At 47.2% G+C, this 7,598-nt stretch overlaps 1 long non-coding RNA gene across 1 annotated transcript; it reads left to right on the forward strand.

Moving 5' to 3' along the window:
- Nucleotides 1-499: 499 nt before the first annotated feature.
- On the forward strand, nucleotides 500-4,468 carry LOC121107726. The gene is made up of 3 exons (XR_005842105.1): nucleotides 500-1,066; nucleotides 3,302-3,426; nucleotides 3,520-4,468. It is a non-coding gene; the product is annotated as an uncharacterized LOC121107726 (long non-coding RNA).
- The last annotated feature ends 3,130 nt before the right edge of the window (nucleotides 4,469-7,598 follow it).

Genomic DNA, 7,598 nt, shown 5'->3' on the forward strand with positions numbered 1-7,598 from the left:
TCCCAGGAGAGTGGTACAGCCCTGGTCTCCAGGGTGGTTGGGAATCTCTGCTCATGACCATTTCCAAAATTTAGGTAAAGTCACAGCCAATCTTGAAGAACCAGAGAATCATAAAATAGACTGGGTTGGAAGGGACCATACAGCTCACCCAGTTCCAACTCCCTGCCATGGGGTGACCTCATTGCAGCCTTTCAGTACCTGAAGGGAGCCTATATACAAGAAGGGAGTAAACTCTTTGAAAGGGTAGATAACAGCAGGACAAGGCGAAACCATTCTAAGTTGAAAGAGGGAAGATTGAGGTTGCATGTTAGGGGCAAGTGCTTTACCAGGAGAGTGGTGAGGTGCTGGAACAGCTGCCCAGAGAGGCTGTGGATGCCCCGTCCATCCCTGGAGGTGTTCAAGGCCAGGCTGGACGGGGCCCTGGGCAGCCTGGTCTAGTAAATGGGGAGGTTGGTGGCCCTGCCTGGCAGGGGGGTTGGAGCTTCGTGATCCTTGAGGTCCCTCCCAACCCAGGCCATTCTGTGATTCTGTGATTCAGTGAAATTGTATTCTCTTCCCTTCTTTCCTATTCCTCCCCTACTTCCACTGTGTTGGCAGATGGTGTCATTATTGCCTGCTCTGCTGCTTGATGAATATTCGACAAGAAGACCCCTCTTCTTAGTGAAACCATGGACCAGAGTTCCACGAAATCCATTGGCAATGAGTATTGATTATCTCTGAGCTGCATGAAGGGAAAGACTTGCGGTCACTATGGAAGTGCACGTGCTGCTATGCTATAATGTGCTTTATTGGTGGTTTTTGTATGCCAGAAACACAGCAGGTGGCAAACAGCATATGTAACTAAGACTGATTTGTTGAGAAAAGATCCTACATACTCTGACTTTCCTGGGTGGAGAGCTTGGCAATCGTCATATAATTCTGTTCCAGCTTGGGTTTCCTTCACTTCAGCCTCAGGAGAAGGAGGCCACTGGAGAGCTGCCCTTGACAAACCTCGTCTCTTTCTTCTTGCACCTCCACAAGGCTCCTTGTGTTTAGTCTGGGGCTTGCTGTAACTAAGCAGCACTAGGTAACTTAATAATTACGGTAACCTGCAAGAATGCCAGACTGAGAACCCCTCTGTGCCAGGCAAAGTGTCTCCACTGCTGAATGGAGTCATGATGTTGAACACTCCCTCATTTCCCTTTACAGCACCTCTAAGTCTGATAAAAGCTGCTGATTCCTGTTTAATGGATAACGTTGGTTACTAACAAGCTCACTTGACTCTTAAAAAGCCAACACCAGTCTCAGGAGATCTAATTTAGGAAGCACATGTAAGGCAAGGGTGTCCTACAAGTGCGTCTGACGTGGGAGCAGCACCTGGCAGTACTGCAGGCTGCTTGGCTGCCAGAGCTCAAACTATTGTTATCCATAATCCAGCTCACCAGCCAAGCTACCAGAGGCTCTCCTCAAACTCCGCACCTCCTGAGTGTTGTGGAGGGCAGCTTGCATCTACAGCAGGCATTTTTTCTTCCTGAGTGGTTTGAAGGTTCCCTGACGGCAGGAGCCAGCAGCAGAGACTTGTGCTGGAACAGAAAGAGCTGCACACTGCAGTCAGGAGGACTGTAGCCAAAGTCTTATGCTACAAAGCTCTTGTACTTTGTCAGCTTACCCTACTCAGTTTGGCCCACTGGATCTGTGTCAGACACTGTGGTCTCTTTGTGGGTCATCTATCTTCTTGCCCTAGATGGCTTTCTCAAGGGGTTGGTACTGACCCAACAGCTCGGGGATTCTGTGTTCGCTCCAGTTTGTCCTGGCCAACATTGCCGTGAGGGTGTTACACAAATGCTTTGTTAGAGGATGGCACAGGGATCTGCAGCTCAAATATTTCGACCCTTTGTTTTCAAACTGTTCCAGTGGAGGCAAGGATGAAGGCTGTGGAGAAGATTAACTATACTTATGGTTCTAATACTGGTATAATGCAAATGTGTATGAGCTGATCTGCAAAGATCACCAGGGCACATTACTGTGTGCTTCTACTCTCTGCCCACAGCCACCTGTGATGTGAGCTAGCTCCAGTTTTGAGTGAGCACACAGCCTTTCCTCAACTCCTCCCACATCCATTTCAAACTTATCACTTCCAGTCTGCAATTAGGTAAAGGAATCCTTCTACGTCCTGTTGTTTGTAGGAGTGACAAGTTTGTGTGAGAAGACCACAAAAGTGTGACATCCCTGCTCATGAAAGTCTTTGTGGTATGAAAGAAATGCAATTAGAGGGGATTTTGTGTGTCCTGAGACAATCAGGAGATATGACAGCAGACAGCTTCACCCTCTTCAATATGGTCTTCCTTAAACTATGTTTTTATTTCAGATTTGGGTTGCCAATAACTCATTCAAACAATGATCTAATGCCTATGTGAATGTTTGTAAAACCTCACTGCTCTGGCAGGTTGAGTGCTTGCCAAAAAGCAATCACATGTAATTAGAGAGAAGGAATTTGAATTTACTGGCCTTTCACTGCAGCATATTTTCCAGTTGTGCTCGTACCATTTTAACCTTCTAATTAACTGAGATTGTGCTCCATCTTGGGACATATATGAATTTATCCTATTTTCAAAGGAATCTTCTCTTTAGATAGGACTGGCAAAATTCTGCCTAAAAACAGCCAGGGATGTGGGTATAAGAAGCCTGCATGGAAAAACAGGAATGAGGTATCCTTTGCTCTCTTCCACCTTTTGACATGTAAACTTCAGTGAGAAAATTGCCTTTGGAATTTCTCCAGCATGCTGGAAATGCCCTCTATCTCCTGGTCCAGTTCTGGAGAACTGGACTTGTTCTGCAGTTTCCTGTACAGTGGACAGAGCTGCTGGGTCACTTGTAACTCTACAAGCACAGCAGGAATGCCTCAGACAGGCTCCCTCAAACTGATCAGTCAGCATAAACACAAAGGATGAGGAAAGTTCAGTGCACAGTTCTCCAACATCCTGATAGCATTTGCAACAGTGGTAACACTGGTCAGTCTCTGGCAGTATGCAAAATGGGGCAATAAAAATGGCCTCAGCTGAACAAATTTATGGCTTATCACCCCACTAAATATACAGTGGGCTTCAGCTTCACTGCAGAACTGGCTTGAGGGAGAAGAACAAGCTTGGAAAGCTGGAAGATGGAGGGAGAAGTTAAGATGATGGACAGCCTGATGAACCAGAGTGGACAGCAGACACTCCACTGTTGCAGAGAAACCAAACCTGGGGCTCAAAGTATTCGTTCTGTCCTGTTTATGCATGTGGTGGTCAGTAGTCACAAGCCCTATTTCTTTGTTCTCTAGCAGAGAAGTTGGATGTTGCCCTATGTACGTGCTGAAGCTGTCAGCATAAAGACCAAGAGGCCAGCAAGGACAAAAACTGTAAGGGTAGCAGTTCTACAGATGAAAGGCTGTCTGTGCATTCAAGAGTGAGTCAATATGTAGTAAACCTGCACGGTCATTTGATGGTTTTATAGGCATAGCACTGGGTTTGGTCTTGATGGACCTTATCTCTCTTTCAGGCATTGGCTACGTTGGCTGTGTTAGGGACAGATGCAGGAGCATGGAGAATTCAAGTTGGATGAAAGAAGTCTTTTCCAGCAGGTGTCCAAAAGCACCTTGCCCACCGTGCTGTCAGCTGTAACCCATACAGGAACAGCTGAGCCACTGCTCCCTTCTTATGCAAGTGCAGAAGCTGGAGCACCTCCTCTATGAGGACAGGTTGAGAGAGCTGGGGCTCTTCAGACTGCAAAAGAGAAGGCTCCAGGGCAACCTTATAGCGGCCTTCAATTACCTGAAGGGGCCCTAAAGAAAAGCTGGGGAGGGACTTTTTATAAGGGCATGTAGCAACAGGATGAGGGGGAATGTCTTTAAACTGGATGAGTTAGATTTAAACTAGATATTAGGAAGAAATTCTTTACTGTGAGGGTGGTGAGACAGTGGCACAGGTTGCCCAGAGAGGCTCCCACTCTGGAAGCACTCAAGGCCAGGCTGGATGGGGCCGTGAGCAACCTGGTCTGGAGGGAGGTGTCCCTGCCTATAGCAGGGGGTTGGAACCAGGTGATCTTAAAGGTGCCTGCCAATCCAAACCATTCCATGATTCTATGACCCTATGCAGACCAGAAGTATTCCTGTTTTGGTAGACTCTGCATCTCATTTCAAGACTGGACAGTCGTACAGTGGCAGATATAGAACTGGGGCATAATCTGCTCTTCATCTTTTCCTACCGACAGAATCTGCGGCTGTTTGAACTCAGCACTGGATGCTGAATTACCACCTCCTCCATGCAGTGCATGCAGGCCAGGACTGTGGCTTCGCAGGAGGAAGTTCTCTTGGATGTCAGCATCCCTCAGGGTCAGTGGGATGCTGAGTCCTTTGGTGGATGTATCCAGACAACTAAAGCCATATTTTAAAGCACTGAGCTTTCCAGACCTGAGTAATTTTGGGTCAGCCAATCACATAAATAAATGTAAAAGATGACCAACTGTGAGTTTTCCCAGTCTGTACTACCTACAGAGACTGTGCTGGTTTCACAGATGATGACAAAGGGACTGCTGGGTGTCCCAAACACATAAAGTTGTCTGAACTGATGGGGCTCAGGACTCCCTTGCAGACAGATGACATGTACCAAAGGAGAAAGATTTTCCCTTGTGTGAGAGTGGTGAATTCTGCTCTCCAGTGACCATTGGGCCTAATTCCTAGAACAACAGACATTGCAGTGAAGAACCTGACCTAGTTTGAATAATTAGAGGTAATTGTCATCTACTTCCAAAATGACAAGGCCCATAATCACCAGCAGATGCTTAGCTCAGCCCCCCCCCCCCCCCCCCCCCCACACACACAAAAGTCTGGAAACCCATAGTGGGGTGGAGAGTGTTGTCCCAGAGGCACTGATTTACAGGAATGGTCAGGAATTTTCCTTAGGGTTTTTTCCAGTACATGGCCAGCTGCTCAGCCTAGAGCGCTGGTTCAAGCTCATGGACTGGGCATCTTTCCAGACAATCTGTAAATATGCTGTAAGTACAAAGGAGGCTGACGCTGAAGAATCGGGGTACAATTCAAGCTAGAGCAATTTTGAAGTGTGGAACCCACAGCAACTGATGGAATCACACAGTACCTTGGGTTCCAGACCCTACACTTGCAATCTTGCAATCCCTAAGCTAGTCCGGGGTTTCCTAAAGCTTTCGGATCCTCAGATGTGAAAGCTCTGAGAGACATCTGCACAATCTGTAGCAATAGGTGATTGGAGCTGTCTGCTAAGTGTGCTGCTGGAAAGCCAGGAAGGCCCTGAATTTCACTGGAAACCCCAGAAAATCTCTGAAGCCCTGTGTTCTGCAAGGTGAATGTAGGAACCTTTGGTTTGAAAAATCAAAGGTTGTGGGTTTTTTTTTTGTTGTTGTTGTTGTTTTTTTCCCCAGTCTGTTTTGTTGGAAAGGACTGAACTCCCAAGTTCAGGTGGTGGTTAGAGAGGACCAGCTGGGAAGGTCAAAGGAAGGACTGCAGGAAGCTGGGGTCTACTCCCAGTCCTGTCTGTGCATCCCAGCCATATCAAGTCCTCCCTGCACACAGCTACATCAGGGCAATGGGGGAGACTGCTGAAATAAGGTCTTTGCATCTCTCCTGCTCTGCCTTGAGCTGCAGAGCCCTAACACTCTATTATCCTGTCTTGCTTCTGAGCCTCGTGATGCTGCTGGCTTAGCATCTGCTGCACCCAGAGATACTATCAACACCAATTCCACCTTTCAGGGAATGAGCTAATTCAGTTTCTTGTGAGCCTGTGAGGTTGGCTACACTTGCATAAGGCTACATGATGGTACTTCAGGTCACATTACATTCCCTCTGCAAGTAGGCAGAGCCTTGAAGAAAGGAGACAGTATCTGATGGAGCAAGAATACTGGTAGGAAGAACGGGATATGTGGCACTACCTGAAATATTCCAGTCTTAGCTGGGCACCTGGATAGGCACAGCTGCTCAGTTTAAGTAGAACTGAGTGTCCCTGCAAGGGTCTGTGCCCACCAGAGAATTTGCCTGGAGTGGTAGTTCCCATATGTTGGCTGCAAATGATGGCTGAGTGGTTTGTAATTATGTGCAGTTTAGGAAAAGGAACACTTCAAGATGATGTGAAAGGAACTGGCTGAGGGGAAATGAAAGGTTTGCTGGTACGATGGTATCAAGCAGTGCTGAAACAGAAAAGATGAGCAAGGAGCAAGCATTTACAATACTCAGAAACCAAGGCTCCCAGATGTATTTTCCCTTCTGTGGCATTAGAGAAAAGGACTGCAGAGCTGGGAAACCCATGGAAGTGGTCACAGCCAGTCGTTGTTCTTCCACCCAAGTAGAGCTGGGACAGATGTGCTTTCTGTTGAGAATGTTCTAACGAAGCATTAACATCAACATTTCTCCTCAGTGACTCTCAGAACATTTGGAGCATTTTATAACACATTAGTATTCATCTATTCCTGTACAACCTTCTGCAGTGGGACTAATAATCAAGGATCATGCTTCTAAACCAGTGGCTCCCTGGGGAACATGTCTGGGGCTCCGTAGCCTTTGAAGCAGGCAGCAATGTGGAAACAGTGACACCAGTGTCACTCCCACAGAGTATAGGGTCTCCCATCTGGGCATAGGCGTGGAGCTCTTCAGCCAAAAAAGGGCGAAAAATGAATTATAACACCTTTTGGGAGAGGTCAGTCTCCCCATGATGTGTTTGCAATCTGTTCCCATGGTGTTACTGCAATACTGCTGCCACCACAGGACGAAGAGGCCCAGAGCGTTTGCGCAGCGTGTGGTGATTGCAGCTCATAAAAGAGGAGGCGAAGAAGCCTCCAGTTACACAAATAAGGACAGTACAGAGGCACTTCCCATAGTTCTGCAAAGAAATCCACTGGTAGTTTTTTGGCAGGCTGCAGAGACCGTGGCTCTCCTAAATCCTTTGGTCCGTATTGCTTCCTTGATCTTGCTGATGGTGAACTGACCAAGAGAATATTCCATGCTGTGTGGCATCATGCTCAACAACAAAAGCTGGGGGGGAGAAGAGGAAGCTATTGTTATGAAAGTGTTTCCTTGAGCAAGAGGTATGCATACTGAGGCCCAGCTTCCCAAGAAGTGGCTGAGCATCTCCTGCTGATGGGAGATAGAGAATTTGTTTTTTCACCCTTTTGCTGCTGCACAGCCTTTGCTTTTCTTTCACTGAACTGCTTCTATCTCAAACCCGTGAGTTTTTTTTCCTCCATCTTCTTGTTCCCCTCTGTCCTGCTGAGAAGAGGATATAAAAGAGTGGCTGTGTGTTTATCAGCATTAAACAACAGAGCCCTCTTGTCTATCACAGGCTTCCCCTGGCTGGTCGTGGTGGGGTCACTCAGCCCCACACATATCCCTGCTCTTTCTTTCCTCGTTTTCCACACAGGGGACCAAGGGAAAACTGCTATCCTAAGCAACGCACCACAGACAGAGGATGAATATATTGCCTGGAAAACACCCTCCATTATCTTCAACCTGTAGTGGCAATCACCTCAGTTTGATCCTAATGCCTTTTCCTCTAAATACTTCCCTGTGTGTTTGTTTCTGCATTATCAGGCTTGGTTTAGGCACTGTGCGACAG

Source organism: Gallus gallus, chromosome 28, assembly GCF_016699485.2.
Source record: "Gallus gallus isolate bGalGal1 chromosome 28, bGalGal1.mat.broiler.GRCg7b, whole genome shotgun sequence".
NCBI classification, from domain to species: Eukaryota; Metazoa; Chordata; class Aves; order Galliformes; family Phasianidae; genus Gallus; species Gallus gallus.